The sequence below is a fragment of the Sus scrofa genome, chromosome 10 (genome assembly GCF_000003025.6).
Source record: "Sus scrofa isolate TJ Tabasco breed Duroc chromosome 10, Sscrofa11.1, whole genome shotgun sequence".
NCBI classification, from domain to species: Eukaryota; Metazoa; Chordata; class Mammalia; order Artiodactyla; family Suidae; genus Sus; species Sus scrofa.
This window is the reverse complement of record NC_010452.4, coordinates 37,571,091-37,595,369: the sequence shown is the minus strand read 5'-3', so window position 1 is coordinate 37,595,369 and position 24,279 is coordinate 37,571,091. Positions and strand designations below refer to the sequence as shown.

At 36.9% G+C, this 24,279-nt stretch overlaps 1 protein-coding gene across 7 annotated transcripts in view; it reads right to left on the bottom strand.

Annotated features, from left to right (window-relative positions):
- The window catches only part of LINGO2 (leucine rich repeat and Ig domain containing 2), a 1,289,931-nt gene that overhangs the window by 435,770 nt on the left and 829,882 nt on the right, over positions 1–24,279 (bottom strand). For 6 of the 7 annotated variants that reach the window (XM_021064187.1, XM_021064188.1, XM_021064191.1 and 3 more), the window contains one exon: positions 974–1,006. The exons of the other annotated variant lie outside the window; for it this stretch is intronic. The gene's annotated coding sequence lies outside the window, so the exon portion shown is untranslated. The remainder of the gene's footprint in view (positions 1–973; positions 1,007–24,279) is intronic. 7 annotated transcript variants of the gene reach the window in all.

Genomic DNA, 24,279 nt, shown 5'->3' with positions numbered 1-24,279 from the left:
AAGTTATTATAAGGAGTACACTACCATTAATTTCCATTTAGTACCATTGCTCAGCAGAAGTTTCAGGTTTGCTTCCCTTGAAATTTATTTCAATCTACTACTGCTGATGCTACAAAGAAAGAGCCATTTCATTTGTGTCTGGAATGCTTTGCCTGTCTTAAAATTTGTAGTAGTAACATACCTGTTCTTGGACATTAAGTCTTAAGAGTTCTTAAAAGGTACAGAGAAAGAAGACCTATAACTAGAATTTTGAAAAAGGATAACTGATATTACAGATTACAATATATAGCTGACTACTAAACTATGTAATTGTTATCTATATATAACAGTACATCTCACACAATAGTAAAAGGCATTACACCTTTTAATATACAGAGAGAGGAGTCATTTTTTATTGTCACACTGATGGTTTCCCCTTTGCCTCCTTAATTATTTGGGAGTAGGCATATCTGAGTACATATTAGCTGAGCGATGTTGTGGAAACACTGCTCACTCACCAGACAGAGCAAGTTAAATGGAGACCTGTGGTAACAGGTGAAGGTTTATGATCAGAGAGAGCAAGAAGCATTGGAAAAATGTGTGGGATTGGGAATAAGGTGAAGGACAGCCAAACAAGGTATGAATAGAGCAAAATCAGATGACAGGGCCTTGCACAAAATGTGTACGTAATAAGTATTCACTGAAAAAAATATATGGGTGGTGGATGGATGGAATGATGAAAGGATGGAGTGGAAAAATACGGAATATTTCCACTCCCTCAATTTTGCCAAGGACTGAATCAGATATTATATTTGATTGCTATATTGCATTTTGTAAAAATCTATGTTGTACCTTTTTACCCATGAGTGAGGAAAATAAAAGCATAATGTCCTCAAGCTGCTATCTATGAAGAGATGAGGACATATTTTGCTCTGCTTCTTTCATACTGTTTCATATTAACAAGAGGTTTTAAAACATCATGAAAAGTACCAACCTTGAAAGCTGCATTCTGTTTTGCACATCTCACCTACAAAAATAAAAAAAAAGATAAGAAAAAAAGGAAATTTAGGTAAAAGCCAATTAAGGCAACACAGCAGTAAAAAGAACATTAAAAAAAAAACTTTTCCTGTTTTTTCCTTGACAAAGGAGACACATTTAACTGTGAAGAGAGACATACACTGATAAAACTTTTTCTTCCCTTACACTGTTTTCTAAATATTTTTTGCTTTTTGTATTTCGTGATAATTTGCTTTTTAAAATGTCTTGGGGTCACAGCAATTATGAATGACAATGAGGAAGGATACAGTGAGGATATTTAATAAAAATGATAAAACTAAATTAGATACAAGAAAAAAAGACTTAACTTAATCAACCCATGGGAATTTGCTATCATGATAAGCATGTGTGATAAATTCAGTCAAGAGTGTTTTAAGAAGCTATTACCACTTATTCTCAGGTTCTGTATTTTTACTCTTGAATGCTGATTAGAACACAGGCTTTTGCTTCTTCTCCCTCCTCACTCCCCCGATAATCTGTTCTCCCTTATGGACCAAGTGATTATTTTGTTGTTTATAATAACTGTTCTACATTCCTTATGGAAATTGTAATTATGATGCTGAATATTCAAACTGCAAGCCACTTTTCTCAGGGAAATTGTAATTATGATAATGCAGTATTTACCCAACCCATGTTTTCTAGTCATTGTTCTCTTTGAGGAATGAGAAGGTGAGAAAAAAACACTGAAATAAAATATCCTGTTGGGATCCCAGCTATGTATTCTGAGAAAGCATAATAATAGCTGAAGCAAAATAATAGCTAGTATTTGCTATATGGCATGAGACATCAGGCTGACGTGTATTTCACATATGGGATATTACATAATTACATGTGAATTTCACATTTCTCATTTACCCTACATACCAACCCCAGGAGGGGATTAATATTTTTATCACAATTTTGTAAGGTTCAGAAATACTGAGTGATTTATCTAACATTACACAACTAGTCAATCAAGAACACTCCCAAATAAACACGAAAATTATACTCTTTCAAAAAAGCAAACAAAAAACAAATAAAACTCAAAGTTAGTCACTGAAAAATCTTATGTGACCCTTAGGTAGACAGGAAGTTGCTCTATATTAACTCCTCTTATTTACCTGCCTTCTTTCTACTTTGCTGGGTAGCTACACCAGTGTCCCAAAGGTGGGAAGCCTATTCTTTCCTCCTTAGGAATTCAGCAGTGATTGATTGTTTAGGATTTTTTTTCAATATTAAGAAGCAATGATTGGGTGTCTACCATGTATAATACTTTATAGATATGTTTTAAAATCCCATAACTCTTCAAGATGATTACTTTTACTTCAATTTTACAAATAAGAAAAATGAGTCACACCTGAAGTGATTAATTTGCCCAAACGTTCCATATTGGTCTCTGTTCTTTTAACATGGAAAACTGACTGGTTTTAATCAAACAGAGATGAAAAGTATATGGAACCTCAGAAATCAAGGGTAAACAAAATAGGAAATTAAAAAAGGAAGTTCTGTCCAGTCTCTTGGGATGAACATGATGGAAGATAGAATGAGAAAAAGAATGTGTATATATATGTATGACTGGGTTACTTTGTTGTACACCAGAAATTGACACAACACTGGAAATGAACTATATTAATAAATTTTTAAAAAACTTCTCTAAACATATGTATACAAAAAGGGAAGTTTTGGTAGACTACATTCTAGCTACTGTCTTACCACCATTTACATAGTGTGAATACTTCTAGGCTCTATTCTTGGTCCTTCTCTCACTCTATTTCTGATCCCTGTCCAAGAAGTTCCATTCTCCTCTTACGTTTTCTTTTAAGCCTTAGAATAACCTTCCCTGTGTTCTTTCAGTAGAGCCCATTCTATATCATACCGGCCACACAATACCTATGTCTATTTCCCCACACATGGAAAGGTTGGTGAGCTGCCCACCCTGATAGTAACAGGGGTCAATGCCTTAGCTCAGTTTCAGCACTCTCCTTGGGAAGATCAACCAGCCACTTGATGGAAAGCTGGTTATGACATTGGACCTCTTCCACCCAAAGAGCAGTGACTCATTTTGACTAGAATTAAAACTAATTCCAAATAAGAGTTTGCTTATCTGCCTGCAGGGTCTTGTTCAGTACCATGATCCAAGGGCTTACAGAATATCTGATCCATCGTTCACAATATTGCCTCCTATTATCTTAGGTCAGTGGAAATACTCTGGACATCACCAGTGGAGGCACAATTATGGGATCCATTTATCCCATACATACTCCAAGACCCAGAGGCTGCTGGCCTGACATATGTATGGAACAGCCTTTGGAAGGTGCAGTGGAAGCACCCCCTTGGAAATGGTGGGTGCCATTGAAAGGATGTGGTAAACACACTAAATTAATGACCATTCGTTGGAACTACAAACCCAGTAGGCAGAATACATGGGCCTAGGAACCAAATGCAAAAATAGAAATGGTTGAAATCAGTATTATTCCCAGTGCCCTAGTAGGGAATCTATGCTTTCTGTTTCCACAAATTTAGGCTCTGTGAATCTAGAGATCCTAGTTTTCAGAGGGAGAATGCTTCCATGAGAGGACACAATAGGAGTCTCATTAAACTTTAGGATATACCTTACAGCCAGTCACTTTGGGTTTCTGCTGCCAGGAGACTGGCAGAAAGGAGAGGAGTAACCAAACTATCAGGGATAATTGATCATCAGAAGGAGGTAGGGCTTCTGTCAGACAATGAGGGCAGGAGAGAACTTCTAGTATCCAGGTATTTCACAGGGAATTTTTTAGTATTTCCTGATTTTTGATAATAAATGAATACATGCAGCAGTCATGGACTGATAAAAGAAAGGTAAGGAGGGGTTCAGACCCCTCGGTAATGGCCTGTTCCACCCCCAAGGTAAGCCATATAGATCAGTAGAGGTGCTGGCTAAGGATAAGGGAACTCTAGAATGGGTAGTAGATGAGAGAAAACAATAGGAAGGCAATAGGTATCAGCTGTCGACTTAAGACATTGGCAAAGGCTGTAGAGTTTGTTTTTTGTTAGTTTTTTTTTTTTATTATTTTTTGGCCATGCTCATCATGGCATGTGGAATTTTCTGGGCCAGGGATTGAACCTGTGCCACAGCCATGACCTGAGCCACAGCAGTGACAAAGCTAGATCCTTAACCACCAGACCACCAGGGGACTCTATGAGGCTGTAGTTCTATTCTTCCTCTTGGAGTCTTTGCCAAGAAAGGTGACTTACTAGAATCCTGAAGTCCTAGGTGTAATAAATTTATCATATGAAACATGAAGAGCCAAGCATCACAGGAATGGACTGAGGAGATGCTTCAGGACACTGTTCAGATTCCCCTTCAGGACTAGGCACCCACCCCCAGCTACCTTAAGCATTGGCTTCTGGTGGCTCACAGCTGGCTCTTTCTCTGGGAACTTCCCTCCTTCCACCAAAGATAATTCACCTTCCTACAGCCAGCTCACAACACATGACTGATCAATACATGGGTTCAAAGACCAAGCCCCCTTCTCTCCATCAGGGACACCTATAACAGTATTGATCCCAAGCACACTCCTCAGCAAACTTCCTGCACAGAAACCTTCATCCAAGAGTCTTTTTCTCAAGAAAATTGACCTGCAGCCATAACACAAAATTCAGAAGACATGGAGCTGAGAGATGGATATGGTTGTAAATAGCTCTAAAGTCCATATCCTTTTCATTATATCTTCCTATCTCCCATAAAGAACCGTTTAATCTAATTTTCAATATATTTTTGTTTAGTTAGGAAACATAGTCAATAATATGTTTATAAGCCTATAAGTCAGAAAGCTTTCTTCAGTGTCACCTAATATCTAAAATTACACTGCCACTGGAACATAAAACTAATATATTTATAACCCTTGTATTCCAGATAAAGATAAATTGGTAAAGACATATCTATAATTTATAATATTATAAGAAAATATATGTGCATATATATCCCATAAAATGTAACGCAAGACTAATTTCAAGATTAGTTTGACCTAAATCCCTAATTATGCTAGCCTATTTTCAAAGAACCATATACTTTCAATCATGCCATTTTCGAGGAAAAAAAAATCAAGACTTCTCTGTTTTAGAAAATTTAAAAGATTAGTTACAGAACAAAGGCTTACATTTTCTAACATAAATGTAAGGATTTTATCAGGCATGAAATGTAGTCAGAACAATTTACAGTCCAGTAAAATATTACTTCAGGCAGCCTTTACAATCAGAACACAGAAGTTGCCTAATTCTATGCAATTTTGAGAGAATGCCGTTAGGATTTTACAACCAGTGAATGGTGCGACTCAGTGGTCACCGTCTCTCTGTAGTCTCTTTTCTGGAAACTACTGTATCTCTTCATGCTGTTCCTGAAGAAATTCCACATCATTAATTACTTTATTTCATTCACCAACTCTTAATTCTGGGTGACATTGTTATACTCTTCTACTTAAACCTAGGTGGTATTTATTGGTTTACTCTTGTTATTCCACAGCTATGCTGCATTAAGGACTTGCAACTATAAGTAAACACTAGATAAAATCAGATAAAATTCCTCTGACAGAAAACAGAGACAAGAAAATTCCAAGAAATGTACCCAACCTGGCCACAGTGAGGCAGAAAAAACTGTTATACATCAAGGAAGCGCCTACTCCACTTCATGTTATCGTGTCTTCAGTTAGTGGACAAAAGGTTATTTACCCCATTTTGGCAGCAGGAGAGAGGGGTTATTTGAGAAGCTCTCAAATATCAGAGGGATGGGAAAGATTTTCACTTGTGATAAGTGGAGGATAGGAACCTTCCCAGAGAAGCTGCATTTTATATCCCATGTGTTCTGGTGGGTCCATACAGCAAAGCAAGGAGTATAGGAAACACTTCTAATGAAGCAGGAAGCTAATGCGTGCTTAGCACATGTCACCATGTGTCAGAGGTTTTGCACACTCTACCCTCCTCAGTGAGCTTTATGTTAAAGACTTTCAGAATTCCAGAAACACCTGATCCAGGCCATTGTTCACCTAATGATTGATAAACTTGTAGAACTGTAGAGTCAGACATTCTAAACTTATTCTGGGGCCATTTGTTATTCTTAAGCAAAGTCATTAATATGTAAACCTATACATTTCAGAAAGACAGTAACATTCATCTACATCAGTTCATTAATCATTATAATTGGGGTTGTGGAAGATTCAAAGAGGTACATGACCTACTTACAAGGAGCTTACCTGGACTTATAATTACAGTATCTGGCACTAGCAACTGGCTCTCCAGTTTCTATTCTAGTGAGTAATACTCTTGGGTTCAGGGAAAAGAGCCAGTCTTTTCCCATGACACCCAGAACAGTGTAGTCCAGTGACTGCCAGTACAGAGAGTGGCATGATATGCTACATTTAATATCACAATGGTACATGCACAAAGTAGAGCAGCAGACAGATTAACTTACATACAAAGGTATGGGCTTAACTTTGCAACCCTAAAGTCTCTCCAGAACAGAGCTTATCAAAGTGAAAAAAGCCATTGTAAGAATTTTATATTGATAGGTTTTTTAAGTAATATATTTGAAACACTTTAATTTTTTAATGGATCAGAGCAAGGCAGTTTATTATTCACAGCACAGCAACCATCAGGTGCATCAACATGTACCCTTGTTCCCCATATCATGGCAGATTTTGGTCTCAAGTGCTATTATGGTATGGTCAGAATCTACTAGTCTCACAGGTATGGCATTTTCATAGCCAGTGTAAGTGTCAAAGACACCAAGGGTGGCCACAGGATTGTTGTAGAGGCCTGATTAAAGTGTATGTGCTAGGAACAAGCAGAATGTGTACCTATTGAAAGGGAAGTCAGATATTGACAGGAGCCACCATCCTAGTAGACCACTTAGCTTCTTAGCTTATGAATGGAGGTTTGTCTTTTGAGTCCAGTGGGTTATGTTGGTAAGGTGGCTGTGCCTGGTGTGATGATGGGTATAGGAGTGATGCAGGCTACTTGGGATATATGGACCTAACTGGCCACATTGTTCCAATCAGTCTTGTGTGGGTGTGGATTTGTATGGATACCCATAAGTGTACAACTGAATTCAGTTGGCAACAATCCACAGTAACGCACCTTCATCTCCTGTTAGCCTTCCTCTGGCTACACAGAGCTGTTGTCTTGAGATATTGCATCTCTTCAATACCTCTGTTGCCTTTACACTTTATGTTCTTTTTCTTTTTCCATTTAAAAAAATTTATTAGTGTATGGTTGATGTACGGTGTTGCATCCCTTTCTTTAATTTTAAATTAACACAGACGTGTTGGGGCAATGCCATAATTTTTGGATTAAATTTTATAGAAACTAGTATGAGCAAGGATTAGTTTGGCGATGGGAAGGCAGGCTATAGGAATTGCCGAGGCATAGATGTAAGAAAATAGAGGCAGATGTGTATTAAGTTTGTTTGGTCTGGTCGTATCGACAGAGCTGGCAGATGTAGCCCAGGCTACCTAATTTGAAATCATGCTCTTCTACCACTTTGTGGAAGCAGAGTGATGTAGTTAGAAAAGCACTGGATGAGAAGTCAGGAGGCCAGGTTTTATACCTTTTCTCCCACTAGTTTTCTGTTTCCAGGCAACATTTTTTTCTTGACTTGAGTTACAAGTTAAGTCTCAAGAGGCAAGCCAGGACAAGGGGGTGTAAAACTTTGTGGTTGCCAGGAGAGAGGAGAGAGTGGGATGGATGGGGAGTTTGGAGTTGGTGGATGCAAACTGCTACATTTGGAATGGATGGGCAGTGGGGTCCTACTCTACAGCACAGGGAACTGTGTGTGATTGGGTCACTTTGCTGTACAACAGAGATTGAAGAAATGTTATAAATCAATTATATTTTAAAAACAAAAACAAATCAAACCCCCCCCAAAACTTGAGGTAGTCCAAAACAAGGACAGTAGATAGGGCCAATTCAAGCCAACACCCCTGAAGAGGAACCAAAAGTTTTCCAAAAGACAGAACATAAATGGAAAGAGAAAGGAAAAAAGAATGAAATCACAAATGTGAGCCAGAAGCAGATATCAGGGAACATTTGGAAAACTCAACATCGATGGCATTATGTTTGGACCAGTGAGGAAGATCCTAGAGACCACATGGGATGGCACAAAATGTGGAATTGGTGGTAACTGTTCAGGAATTGCACAGTGCACCTGTGTCCTGTGTCCAGGCAGACAGTCAGCCCTGTGCAAGAGGTATATATCTATTTTTTTTGTCATTACTGGCTCTCCCATGCCTGGGGTAGTAACCAGCACATGGTAAATACTCAATTAAATACCTCAGAATGAGTGAATGAGTGCATGTGTGGAAAGAGAAAATATGATGAAACTGGATGAGAGAAAGATCACAAGTAACTGAGTGATGAACTAAAGGTAACACAATGCACTTGATGAGGATCATTGTACATGCTTTATTATTTGTAAACTAGTTATTAATATCATCTTTTCTTTATTATTATTATTATTATTTGTCTTTTTAGGGCCACACCCACAACATATGGAGGTTCACAGTCTAGGTGTCTAATCAGAGCTATAGCTGCCGGCCTATGCCACAGCCACAGCAACGTGGGATCCAAGACATGTCTGTGACCTACAACACGGCCAACGCTGGATCCTTAACCCACTGAGCGAGGCCAGGGATAGAACTTGCATCCTCAAGGATACTAGTCAGGTTTGTTAACCACTGAGCCATGACTGGAACTCCTCATTCAGTCTCTTAAAATAAAATAGAAAGCTATATAATAAAAAATATGAGAATAAATAAAATATGCATACTTGGTCCTCGCCCCCCTCTCCAAAACACTACTTAATATTGAATGTTATAGATAAGACTTCAGAGCTGCAATGTGAGTTATGTATCAGCAGGTGTTGTGATGTCTCCCCCATACATTAACGACTTCTAAAGCTTGGTTATTACACCAGTAGTATATAAAGGAAGGTAGAAAATGAGTATGCATTACTTTCCACTTGTCAGATCAATATGGAGTATTGTTTCTTATTTTGGATATCAGATTTTATGAGTTTCAAAAGCAAATGGAACACAATATGGGAGAAAGGCTAAGTTAGTAATGAAAATCAAAATAATAAGAAATGGCTGAAGAAATTGAACATGATTAGAGGAAGCATACAATTGTTCTTGGATATCTGCCTAAGCATCCTAAAATTTTAGCTAGAGTCAGGAAGTTAACAGAAGGAAGAATACTGAAATCTGTCTCAAGAGGGTTTGTGCCTTAAGACAAAAGTTGGCAAACTACAGACTAGCAAGTCTGGCCACACAGTCCATGCTATTTATTTACATACTGTTTATCTCTGCTTTTACTGATACAGCAGAGTGATTGTGACAGAGAATATACAGCCCACAAAGTCAAATATATTTGCTATGTGACCACTTACAAAAAATTTTGCTGATGCCTACCTCAAGAGATAGACATTAATTCATTTATTCATTCACTTATTCACTTAGCAAATAAATATGATGCTTATTTCAAGCAAATATAATGTTTCTAAAATATATCAGACACTGACAATGTATGGGTAGGACACAATCATAGCCTTGGTACCAATAATTTCCCTGTCATACTTCATAAACTAGGTAATCATTAGCAAAGCATATTTTGCAGGGGAACAAATCATAAAACAAATTATTGGACTCAATGAGTTCAAAGGTTTCTTTCAACTGGATTCTTTAAAAGGGGAATATTTATGGAGGAAAAGCCTTGAAAACCTGATAAATGGAAACAGATGAAGAAATAGGGGATTGGAGTTTCTTCAGTTATGGAGGAGAGTCAAAGTGAATGATCAGAGAATAAAGACCAATCAAACTGAATAAGCATATGGGGTAGGAGTGAGGAAATACAGAGGAGATAAATCTCAATGAACCAAAACATTGTATTTGAAGGGTATTCTATGTCAGGCTTAGTATTTTTTAGGTTATTTCAGACAAAAGGAAATTATAAAGTGTTTTTGAGAAGGGGTAGGATAAAGAAAGTAAAATTCTGGAATGATCAATTTGATGGAGATAAATAAGATGGATTGGAGATGAAAGAATAGTTGTAGTATGGGCTTAAATATGCCTAAGAGTGGGGTTGGGTCATATGATAGTTCTATATATAGTTTTCTAAATGGAAAAAAATGAAAAACATTATATTAAAAAATATGCACAAAATACTAAGAATTGGGTGGAAAAAGAAAAGCAGGAATGAATGTGTACTTCACATGATGGGACATGGGTCCACAGAAACTCAGGCTCATGAAAAAGAACAGGGAGCAGGGGCTGGGTGTGTGACTGGGGTTTTGCCCCCTAGGTGTGTATTATTCCTTTCTCAGAGCCAGAGGATTTCTCTATCCATGGCCCAAAGGAACCTGGTAATCTCTATCCTGATTTGAGTCAGTATCCAAGAAAGGTCAACACTGGTGGGTAGGAAGTGATGTCATTCAGAACAGGAACCCTGACAGGGAGGATGTCTATACAGAATGGTGTTTGGACTTTCAGGCAGAAGCCATTAACTTTTGGGGGGCTCTAGTTAATGAACAACTGAGAAGTGGATTGCATTGAGGCTGGAAGGAAACTGCAGAGCAAAACAAACAAACAAACAAACAAACAAAAAACAACACCCTTTTCCAAAAAAAAAAACACTCCACCACCAAAAAAAAAAAAAAACCACAAAAAACCAAAAACCAAAAACTAACAAAAAAAATCCCCAGAAATTGAATTGCAAAATTTGATTAACAAGGTAGAAACAGGGAAAAGATGTGAGTGTGGGGGTATTTGTGTGCCAAAGACAGAAAGAATAATTCCATGCCCCACTGGTGGTGAGTTGGAGGCAGTCGATATACCACGTAATGTGGAGCTAGGAGTAGCTCTGCATGCGGGTAGTCCATCTCAGGGAATACTGGACCGACCCAGGGAATAATTATAACTGGATAACTGTTTTTGTGGGGAATTTAAATGTATCCTTTCCAATTTGGGTTGGAGAGTGCATGCGTATATTTAATATAGAAGACCATACTTAATGTCTGAATGGACATCTTCAAGAAAAAAAAATGACAATGATCTTTTCGAAGAAGGTCGGCTATGTTAAAAGTTCCTCATTATTCTTAGACTATAACCATGGCTTTAAAAGGAATTTTTTGCCCTCTTCCTTGAGTCTACCTAAATGGAAATATTTAGGTTGGATAAAGTTGGTCATGTACTGACAACTGAAGAAATGACCTAGATGGTCATTTATGTTGCATTTCTAAACTAAACATCCTGTTGTACTGAAAAGAAGACCAAAGATGCAAATTCAAGGAAGATTTTTGGTCATATTTTTGAAATACAGCCTCATGGATCAATAGGCTCAGACCATCATTCAAATTTTGTATCCTAATGTGTTCTTTTTTATGTTTACTGTATACTTTTAATGCACATAGTGAGCATTAGAGTGAGCACATAACAATGGAAAGAGCAGAGAGTTCGCAATCAGATGCACCTAGGTTGGATCCCAGCATTGCTACATACATACAGGGAAATATTGGGCAAGTTCCTTAACTTCTCTGAACCTCAGTTTCCTTATCTATAAAAGGGGGATAATTATACCTATCTCAAGATTTGTTTTGAGAAATAGTGAGAAACTATGCAGATAGTGCCAAGCCCTTATTAGACACAAAGTAAGTATCAGCTCCTTTTCTTCTTTAATAATACTACTGAAGTATTAAGCTATCTATCAGCTAATTGCATTTATCATCTATGACATTCAAAATATAAAAGCATTATTAGAACCTTTCGAATACCTAGAATTCAGATAAAGATATTCCCATGTGGAATGACTCACATGGAGAGATTCACATGAAAAAATTCATTAGGTATGTCCTTGTAAAACAATCACATCAATAAATTATGCAGAAAATGAGTTTAGCTAAATACCTACAACATACTGTAGGCCATTAATAGGTATTCATTTGTATTAAGGACAGAAATGATATCCGCAGGGAGAGTGAGCAGAAAACCAAGTCAACACATTTTATATTTCCTTTTCTGTACATCAGCAATATTCAGAGCAATTCCCCAAGTCTCAAAGGGCTCATTCATGTGCAATCTGCAGCTCTCAATACCTCAACTTCTCATGCAGGAATATTATAATTAAGTTCTATATGCCACATGTCACATTCCAATGGAAAACACTAAAGCACAGTGATTAGTAACACTTGCTCTGCTTCTAGACCGCTTCAACATGTCTTCTCAACTTCCTTTATGATCTTCGACAAGTTACATGACCCCTAGGCCTCATATTTTTGATCTGTAAAAATGGAGGTGTTACTAAAATAGCATCAACCATACTGGGCTATTGGAAGGATTCAATAAAAAACACAATTAAAGTGCTTGATACCTTGGAATCACCAAATCAATACCATCGTGATTTTTTTCACACCCTTTTCCAAAGAGGACTTCTAGAGATTTATGACATACATGATGATTAGAACAAATTGACAGAAAGAAAGAAGGGAAGGAAGGAAGGAAGGAAGGAAGGAAGGAAGGAAGGAAGGAAGGAAGGAAGAAAGAAAGAAAGAAAGAAAGAAAGAAAGAAAGAAAGGAAGGAAGGAAGAAAGAAAGAAAGAAAAATTAATTCTATGGTAAAAGGTGGTACTTTTGGAGGTGGGGTTTTCTACCCTGCCTGAAAGCTGATCTTTCTCAAGTCCAATCCAGAACCAAGTCCCCTGGTTAAAATCTGAATTTCCATCTCCTTACCTGTAGGATGATTATTCACTCTACCATGCACTCCAGGCCCTGTGTGGGATGTTCTCTGTTCACCTTTCACACAGCATTCACCCTCTCATTTCTACAGCTGAAGTGCTATGAGTCTCCAATCTTTTTCAAGCATAAAGACCCCAGATTTCCACGCTTCCTCCTGCACTTATAGATTGCCCCTTCTCTTCCTGGAATGCCTTCTCTTCCCTTCCTTAATCTTCCAGGAATGGACGTGTGGGAAAGCCTCAGGAAAAGAAGTATGTGGACTCATTGGAAGAAAGTTTTCAAGAAAGGTCAACATGTTCCAGGCAGTAGTGACTCATGGGAAGGCCTGTGGATTCCAGAGAATGGGAAGTCAAGTTCCTCAGAGTGACCTCATTGGGAAGGAGATAGTCCTCCTGAGAATCTCTCAATGCATGACACGAACAACATAGGCAGGAATTTGGAGGTGAGTGAAAAAAAGAGGGGTTTGTCATTTCCAAGCTCCAACCACTAAACTTATGGTGAATCTTGATTTATGCTAATGATGCGTAGTAATGTAATTCTTTGTAAGAGCACCTGTACAATATTTCAGATATTCCCAGAGGTGTTTAGAGAGAGGGAGTAAGTCAACCAGATAATATTGTGTGAAATTAATTAAACAGGGACTTTAATACAAAGCTCTGAAATGGAAAATGCATCTGTTTTCTGTAAGAATCTTCTTCCACCTCACCTGCAGTGTTTAGGTTTGCCTAGAATTCTCTGGGTAAAAGAATTTGGGGTAGAAAATTCTATGATCTTATGCTAATGCAGAAAATATGTTTATAAGTCTCCAGAGAAGTATTACACCTACAAAAGCCCTTTTATATATTTTCAAATTCACTAAAATAAAGCAATTATACAACATGTAGAAATTTATAAAGGTTAAATCTGTGGTAAAGAATACCATACTAGTGATTTTAATTGTAGACTAAAGTTAGATAAGTCAAAACCTTTATTTTGATAATTGGTAATTTTTAATAATGTAATAAGCAAACCCTCTGTCAAAACAAAATCTAGAAAATTGACAGTATGCTCTTCCTCAATCCCAAACATATGAACCCATCTCCACAGACAACTACCATTCTGAAGTTCACATTTATCATTTCCATTCCTTTATAATTTACAGTCGCACTGCATCCATAAGCATTCCTATAAAAAATATATTTATACAATATATAAATATGCATGTGTGTATAATGTTTTTAATTTAAAAATCTTGTTATATTTAATCTTGGGGTTTTGTTCAGTGAATATTTTATGGTAGTTATTGATATTTTTTGGCATGATTCTTTTTTTTTTACTCAAATGAATTTATCACATCTGTAGTTATACAATGATCATAACAATCTGATTTCATAGGATTTCCATCCCATAACCCAAGCACATCCCCCCACCCCCCAAACTGTCTCCTCTGGAGACCATAAGTTTTTCAATGTCTGTGAGTCAGCATCTGTTCTGCAAACAAGTTCAGTCTGTGGTAGTTATTGACATATTTGAACCTACTTCCACATTTTATTTTATTTCATTTTGATTTTCTTTTCTATACTTTTAAAAGTATCAATGCTGATTTTTTTTACCATTTATTTTTCACTTTATTTAAAAATTGGACACTTCAACACAAACCACATTCATTGATGTCTACTCCCCAAATATATCTGGTATTATCATTTTGGACTTTAAATTTTGTATTGGCTTAGATAGGTTTACTCTTTTTTTTTTTCTTCTTCTTCACAATTTCTAAAATTACAGTTTCAACAAAGAATAAAACAACTTTAAAATGCTGTATCTTTCTTAAAATGTCTCCTAAGATTAATCTATTTTCTTACTTAAATATGTATCCAAACTGTTCCCAGTGTGGGTCTTTGGCAAAGTTTCAGAGACTTTGTATGACAAATAATACCATGTACTCGCATTTAAATAACAGTTAGATGAGTATCAAATGTTAGGTCATCACTGCTTTCAATATTTTAAAAGCACTGTGCTGCTTTCTTCCATTCAATGTTGTATATGAAAAATCTGACATTGGTCTGATTTTTGTTTCTTTGGTATGATGTTTTCTTCTATTTATTCCTCTTTTATTCAATTAATATTTATTAAGTGGTTACTATGTGATGCATTAAGTTAGGCACTGGGGTACAGGGGTGAATGTAAGGGTACATTGACAATAATTCTTGGGAATTCCCATTGTGGCCCAGTGAAAATGAATCCAACTAGTACCCATGAGGATGCAGGTTTGGTCCCTGGCTCACTCAGTAGGTTAAGGATCTGGCATTATAGTGAGCTGTGGTGTAGGTCTCAGATGTGGCTCAGATCTGGCTTGGCTGTGGCTGTGGCTGTGGCCAGCAGGCGTAGCTCTGTTTGACCCCTAGCCTGAGAACTTCCATTTGCCACAGGTGTGGTCCTAAAAAAAAAAAAAAAAAAATTCTTGGAGGTTGTCTTCTATTGGAATACGCTTCGCATGTGAAAGAACAATTTTTTTGTTTGTTTTGTTTTTTGGATTTTTTTTTCGGGGGGGTTGCTGTGCCCACAGCATGCAAAAGTTCCTGGACCAGGGATTGAACTTGCACCACAGCAGGAATGTGAGCCATAGCAGTGACAATGCCAGATCTTTAACCTGCTGTGCTACTAGGGAACTCCTGCAAGAACACGGTTTCAAGGCCAGCATTAAGGAGATGTTACCTTCCTTCCATTATCTTAAAAAGACTCAGTGTTCAGAATCTTTATGCCTATACCATTTGCTTCATCTGATTTGATACCTCAAGATACAAGTTCCCTTTATGCCATAAATAACCTCACCTGAAGTGATTTAATTCCTGAATTGTCTAGACGATTTAGTTTTCTCATTGCTGTTGAAACAGTATGGAATTCCTCAGAAAACTAATTATAGAACTACTATATGATCTAACAATCCCACTCCTGGACATATATCTGGACAAAACTTCCATTCAAAAATATACATGCACTGTTCATTTCAGCACTATTCACAATAGCCCAGACATGGAAACAACCTAAATGTCCATGGATAGGTTAGGAAGATGTGGTACATACATACAATGGAATACTACTCAGATGGATGGGTTAGGAAGATGTGGTACATACATACAATGGAATACTACTCAGCCATAGAAAATAATGAAATGTCATTTGTAGCAACATGGATGCAACTAGAGATTCTCATACTAAGTGAAGGAAGTCAGAAAGAAGAAAAACAAATACAATATGATATCACTTATGTATGGAATCTAAAATATGGCACAAATGAACTATCTACAGAACAGAAACAGACTTACAGACTTGGAGATCAGACTTGTGGTTGCCAAGGTGGAAGGGGAGAAAGAGGGATGGATTGGGAATTTGGGTTAGTAGATGAAAACTCTTATTTATATTTAGAATGGATAAGCAATGAGGTCCTACTTATACAGTAGAGGGAACTATATTCAATCTCTTGGGATAGAAGATGATGGAAGATAGTATGAGGAAAAAAAGCATAGAAGAGTAAATTCACACAGGTGTTACTTTTCTCTAAGGGGAACTTGTCACTGAGGGTTAAGGGGTCCAGTTGCTGTATTCAACTCTAGGCTACTACTCTGGACTGAGAAATGCAGCACAAATACTATTAGGCTTCATAATGCTGTTTCCATCTTTCTAGACAAATAAAATTAGGCTTTGTGGCTGGGAAGAAACTATGTGCAGCTTAGGGAAAATTATAAAGCAGAAGGAAATGAAGTGAACAAAAGATAAATATTCAAAATATAATCTTGCCCTGGAAGTCTCAAATGTACTAAATCCTCTATGAATTGTGTTTCTTTCCATAAAAAAACAGAATATGATCATAGACAAATAGATATGCATCTGTTTCATTAACATAGCTTTCTGGATAAAGGCACCAAGGCTTAGCCACACATTCAGACATGCCAAAAGAAAATGGACCAGAGAGGCGGGGTGAGGGGGAAGATGACGGTTTGCATTTATTAGGGAAACCTGATATCTTGGGCAACTGTGTAGACTTTATTTTTAATTAAATAATAAAATTCAATATATATCTCCTCACAGAACATCACTAATAAAATACTACAGTGCGAGGCCTTCTGGGAACTCAAACATGACAGCAACAGATTAATTGCCTTTGAGAAGAATATCAACAAGTATGAAGTGTCTTTCTTCCACCTTCAGTATTGGAAACCTTGCACATAACACTTGCTGACTTATACCCCTCTGCTTGCCTGAGGATCACAGTTAGCAAGATTTTTATCAGATACATTGTAGCTCTCCCTTAAAGGGAAAGGACACACAATGTTCTCAGATCAATGGTTGTCCACATGTATCCTGCTAAATCTGATTCTGCCCTTTATAGTGATGAGCACATATCAGAGGCCAGCTTTCTAATTAGCACCTTCTTTTGCCACTAAAAGACACTGACTACCCTAGAAGGGGTAATTCGAGTGTATGTGTATTTTTACCCCCTTTTCTTCTGCTTCAGTTTTCTACAACTGCACACATCTTCCCATCACAGCAATCAAAAATATTTTAGATAATACTGAAAGAATATCAGATACATATATAACCCAATGAATAAAGAGAAAAGAATTTTTTATTGGTCAACATCATTTCAATCAAGAGAGGAGGATATCTTTAATAAAAATGACTGCAATGACTTCAGTGAATAAAATGTAAACCCCATTTGTTTGGGGATAATCATAACTAGTCACCTCAATTAAGAGAGCAGTAACTTGTGTGGATTTAAAATTTTACGTCATATATTCTTCAAGATGAGGCTTCTTCATTTTAAGATTTTCATTTTTTTTGTTTGTTTTTTTTTTTGTTTGTTTGTTTGGGCCGCACCTGCAGCATGTGGAGGTTCCCAGGCTAGGGGTCCAATCTTAGCTGAAGCTGCTGCTCACAGTTACAGGCACAGCAACAGGGGATCTGGGCTGCGTCCATGACCTACACCACAGCTCACAGCAATGCCAGATCCTTAACCTTCTTTAGCAAGGCTGGGGATCGAACCTGCCTCCTTATGGATCCTAGTTGGGTTTGCTAACCACTAAGCCATGACGCGAACTCTATATTTTTTTCTGTTATAGTTGATTTACAATGTTCTGTTAATTTCTGCTGTCATACATATATACGTGTGTGTATATACACACATTCTTTTTCTCATATTATCCTCCATCATGTTCCATCACAAGTGACTAGATATAGTTCGGTGTGCTATACAGCAGGATCTCATTGCTTCTCCACTCCAAATGCAGTAGTTTTCATCTATTAACCCCAGACTACCAGTCCATCCCACTCCCTCTCCCTTCCCCTTGGCAACCACAAGTCTGTTCGCCAAGTCCATGAGTTTGTTTCTTTTCTGGAGATAGGGTCATTTGTGCCATATATTAGATTCCAGATATAAGTGCTATCTTTCTCTTTCTGACTTCACTTAGCATGAGTTTCTAGTTCCATGATGTTGCTGCAAATGTCATTATTTTGTTCTTTTTATGGCTGAATAGTATTCCTTTGTGTATGTAGATTACATCTTCATAATCCATTCATCTGTCGATGGACATTTAGGTTGTTTCCATGTCTTAGCTATTGTGAATAGTGCTGCAATGAACATAGGAGTGCATGTATCTTTTTGAATGGAAGTTTTGTCCAGATATATGTCCAGGAGTGGAATTGCTGGATAATATATATGGTACTTCTATAATTAGTTTTCTGAGGTATCTCTATCCTGTTTTCCATAGTGGTTGTACTAATTTACATTCCCACCAACAGTGAAGGAGAGTTCACTTTTCTCCACACCCTCTCCAGCACTTGCTATTTGTTGACTTGTTAATTTTGGCCAATCTGGCCAGTGTGATGGTGGTACCTCACTGTAGTTTTGTTTTGCATTTCTCTACTAATGAGTGACGTTGAGCATTTTTCATGTGCCTGTTGACCATCTGTATATCTTCTTTGGAGAAATGTCTATTCAGATCTTCTATCCATTTTTTCAGAGACTTCTAATTTTACAACAAACTATGCTAGACAGTCTCTCTATAAGGTAGGGGTTTCTTAGTCTAATGCGTGGATAAGGTTATGGGAAAAAATCGTTAACAAAATAATTATTTTTTTGTTTCAACAAAGATAAAGGGGACATGAAGCCTATATGTTTTATATGGAAATGAGAAGGATATCAAACAAATTTTGAATCTATACAGATTATAAATATTTTAAAATTAAGTACTGAATTTACAGTAAGAATGTTTATAAATATTGTGTTAGGGATAAAGGTTTACCATTTAAAGAGCACTGTACCCCCACCCAGTTTCAGCAATGGGACACACCCATACCTTTAAAGACCCTCACATGTCCATCACTGATACCAGCTCCTGTCCTTCCTGCCCCCAAAGGTAACTGCATACACCAAACTTATGTCTTATCATCCCCTCATTCCTTTACAGTTAGTCCATATCCCCTGAGTATCCTACTTTGCATGTTTTTCAAATTTATGTAACTAGTCCACCAGCTTTTTTCTCTGTGTTATGTCCCTACGATAGCTTCATGTTGTTTTATATTACTGTAACTTCTTCACTCTGATTGCTGTCTAGTATTATATTACATGAATATACTACCTTGTCTCCTCTGTTTCATTATTGATGGGCATCTGGGATTTTCCCTGCATTGTGTTGTTATACACATTTCTATGATTAACATTCACATGTGTGTTTGGGTTCAGAAATCCTGCGACATATGAAGTATAGTTTCCCTTAGGTTTCTAGAGAACTAGGAGTAGAGTTGCTGAGACAAAAGGATGCTTATGTTCAAATTTACTGCAATATACCGAAGGGTTTGCCAGATCTGCTAATTTGAGCCATGGACACTAAAAAGATTTTGTTGGTTCCACATCTTTGCCAAACCTTTATGTTATCAGACTTTTCTTTCTTTTCTTTTCCCTTTTTTTTTTTTTTTGGCTAATCTTATATCTCCTGATTTTAATGTATATCTTTTGGTTATTATTGAGGTTGATAACACATGATTTCTCATGTGTGACATGGCTATTCAGTGCATTTTCTTGTCTGTTTGGTGATTTTTGACTCTAAATTCACATTCCTTGAGGAACTCTTGGATGTAGTAAATCTTTGATGCCAGAGCCAAATGTGGATTCACTCAAAGAGAAGCTGCATTTTTCCCCTGCCATTCACTTAGAAGCTTTATCAAGCTCACCAACTCTAAACTAAACCTTAGGCTTATTTGGATCCCTTAAGTAGGATGAATTCAGGCTGCAAAGCATATATGAGGACCTTCCTGTGGTCACCAAATTTCTTGGGGATTTTTTGGTCTCTACTCAATGTCAGAGTTCAAGGAACACAACAATTCTTGCTGTTATCTGGAGGGTAGATCACCTCTTGGTAATTTACCTTAAAGCAAAGGCAGAGCCCTTTAGGTTCCCAGATTCCCAGGCATGACAACCATGGCACAGAAGCATCATTCCCACTTACTGAGGACCTCTAGACATTGGCACCCCCAACTTTTGCCCTATTCTCCTAGAAGATTCCACAATCAATCTCACACAGTGACACATTGCCCAGCAGGGAATCTAGTCACCTTCCTAGAGAATAAGCACCTCAGCCCCTCACTTTCAAAATAAAAGGAAAAGAAAAAAAAAATTGTGATCAGTGCATCCAGAATTTTGCAAATTGAAAAATCTAGAATCTATTTAAAATTCAATGACAGAAATCTAAGATTTTATTGTGAAATTGAATAAAATTGGTACTTTTCTGGCCACACCCATGGCATGCAGAAGTTCCTGGGCCAAGATTGAACCTGTGCCACAGCAGTGACCTGAGCTGCTACAGTGACAAGCTGGATCCTTAACCCATTGTGCCAAAAGGGAACTTTCTAAAATTTGTATTTTGAATTACTTATGGAGGGCATCATATATTTCTGAGTTTAGATGAAATAAATCTTCCATGTTCCATGATCCACATTCCATATTCTCCTTTCTGCCTCATTGTGTCAGGATTGGGAACATTGTTAAAAGGTCCTGAGTTAATTTCAGTTAATCAACTGAAACTATTTTGGGGGTCTGGAAGATTGTATGTCTTCTATAACTGAGCTGTCTGTTTTATATTTTTATTAGAAACAAACTCAATTTTTATAGCTTGTTAGGCCATTTGACTAATATTAGTTACCAAATTTTTTGAGTGTCTACTGTCTGCCAGACAATATGTTAGTGTTTTACATCCATTTCTTTAAACCTCACAACTCTTCATGAAGGCCCAAGATCAGCTGGCTAGGGAATGCCTAAGAGGTATTCTACCCTGGGTCACTATGTCCACAGCCTCTGACTTACATTCTACAATGTGCCACACATTGTGAGGAAATAGCCTCCCCATTGTTCAAATCCAGCGAGTAACACCAAAATGAAACCATTTCTTTCAGCACAAACAGGTTTCAAATTGTTTGGCAAATAACAATAGAAGAACCATTTACTGTAAAATCAGTTCACATTCATGCATAATAGGCATTTACCCTGAAGCTTTATATTACTTAATAATTATCAAGTTAAATCACTTTACATATTAATCTATCAAGTATGGAATTAAAAAATGGCACAGCAGATTTTTCCAGCTTTGGCGTTTATGAATAGTGTCCTTTGCTCTTTCACTACTAAAACGTCGACATATGCACAACAGAATAGAAAAAGGTTTCCTATGAATGCAACTTAAATTAAACAAAAATCTTCATAAAGGAGTTTATGATCACAGCCCTGGCAGACCTTGATATATACATAAGTCTGCCATTTCTTAAAACTTCCTGTGCTTCAGTTTTCTATAAAATGCGGATAATACTCGTTTGACTTCTCTCAGGTAGAAATGACTTAATGAAGGCATGAATGCAAAGCAATTTAGTTTCTTCAGAGCTAAGAATTTTATAAACAAAAGGCATTATCGTTGATGCTCTTGTTATTCACTTGTGCTATAAAAATCTCCCAAAAGCAGCCAAAGTATTAAAAAAAATCCAACCTAGCACATCATTGAAAAAGCTTTTTCTCTTTGCTCTTCTATCTTAACAGCGTTATTTGAAGGATGTCTGAATTACTTGACAAGTCAGAAAGAACTATTGTTATAGATGGAAAAGTAATGTAGACGCAGGTACTTATCCAACAATATATGACTCTGAAACATGTAAAACCACTAAAACAAAAATACGGATAATTGTCAGAATAATTCTAATTCATCTTTAGTCTGCTTGCTTGTTGACCCGTTGACTTAAATCTAGCTTTATTTTAAAATCAACTTTAAATTGATATAATTTATGCATAATATAGTTCATATAGTTTAACTGTAAAAATCAAGGAACTGAGACAAATTTATAAATTCCAGTAACAACTGCCACACTGATCAAGATATAGGATGTTTTCAGCTCATCACAAAGTTTCCACATGCTTCTTTGCACAGACTCAGATTTAACTCATTAGAAATCAGTTCTATGTTTAAATAGATGGTATTATGATGGATTCAAACATCCAATGACTGGACTTTTGCCTGGAGGGGTAAGAATTGGGGCAATTGGGATTACCTATTATCCTGCTACTTATAAGTTATCGTTTCCACAGAAAAGTCTTCCTCATCTAAGGACCTTATTATTCCATTTTGCTGCCCCTTGTTCTTTTTTTTTTTACCCTTTCTTTTTTTAAATCACAATTCATAGATATGTATTTATTGTATTTAATTTTTGTGTATTTATTTACTGTGTATACCTCTCACTAGACTTGAGAACTTTCAAAATTAGGAATCATGTTTTTTTCTTCTATTGCTGATATATTTTTAATTGATGTTTGACACCTTCCTGTCACAGGGAGGTGCTAAAGAATTATTTTTGGATACACTAATAAACAGCTGATTGATTCATTTATACAACATTTATTAAGTACCTACTGTCAGCAGGTGTACTGCATTGTATTGGAGATCTGAGGGTAAAAAAAAAATGGATTTTAATAAGCAGGCCCTACTTATGTCGAATCCATAATTATATGTCCATAAAACAACACCTCAGTTTTTATCATCTTTAATTTTTATTATCTCTACATCCCCACTGTACACATGGTACTAGGTGAGATGCTCAATGCATATTAATTGGAGAATATTTCAAAAGTAGCCACAGATAAGCCTAATCTAATAAATTTTAATTATTTGAAGTTTTGCAAAATGTAAATTTGGGAATCAAATGTGAAATTCTACAGTGAGTTATTTTCTATTAAATCAGAGAAGAATATCAACACAATAGAATGAGAGCAGCTGTTTTCAATGATAAAATGTGGATTTGACTCTTAAAATTTGAATGAGTCATTTAACAAGTTGTAACTGCTTCCAGTTCTAGATGGAGGGGATACTCACTCCAAGGGTGAAGCCGTGAAACATGTTGGGGGCAAATATATCATTAGGGCCAATCTTAATTCCTAAGACAGCCTTGTGAGAAACATAAGCAACTGGTGAATCTCTCGGAAAAAGCCGCATAGATTAAAACCTTGCCTGAAAACAAGCAGCAGGCAGTAGCTGAGTTAATACTTGAACTCAAGACAATCTACTCCAATCTTTACCTTTTAATGAGTATTTCTAACTTCCCTATTGCACCTACTACATGGGAAGTATGATTCTAGGCCACTGAGGATGCAACAAGGAACAAAGCACCAACATTACCCTCAGGGAGCTCACATTCTAGAATACAGGATAAGAAGGCTGCTATTTGGTGGAACACACTTTCTCTCTCTTAGTGCATTAAGTTCTTACAGGACCCTGGGAGTTCAGAGGGCAAATGGTATTATCCCCCTTTCAGAGACAAGGAAACTGAAGCTGAATAGTCAGGCCTAGAGACTACATCTTCTGGCTCAAATCTGATGTTTTCCATGTCTTGGCTATTGTGAATAGGGCTAAATGTCATTGACAGATGAATGAATTAAGAAGATGTGGTACATATATACAATGGAATTCTACTCAGCTATAAAAAAAAAACAAAATGATGCCATTTGTAGAAACCTGGATGCAACTAGAGATTCTCATACTAAGTGAACTAATTCAGAAAGAGAAAGACAAATACCATATAATTTATATGTGGAATCTAAAATATGGCACAAATGAACCTATATACAAAACAGAAACAGACTCATGGAGATAGAGAACAGACCTGTGGTTGCCAAGAGTGGGGCAGCTGTGTGTGTGAGATGGACTGGTTAGTAGATACAAACTATTACATTTAGAATGCATAAGCAATGAGGTCCTACTCTACAGCACAGGGACCTATATCCAATCTTTTGGGACAGAACATGATGGAAGAAAGCATGAGGAAAAGAATGTGTGTGTGTGTGTGTGTGTGTGTGTACACATGCGACTGGGTCGCTATGCTGTACAGCAGAAATGGACAACACTCTAAATAAACTATACTCTAATAAAAACAAAATTTAAAAAAGAGGAAAAAATTTGATGTTTTGCTAAAAACGAAATCAATGAACAGTACACAT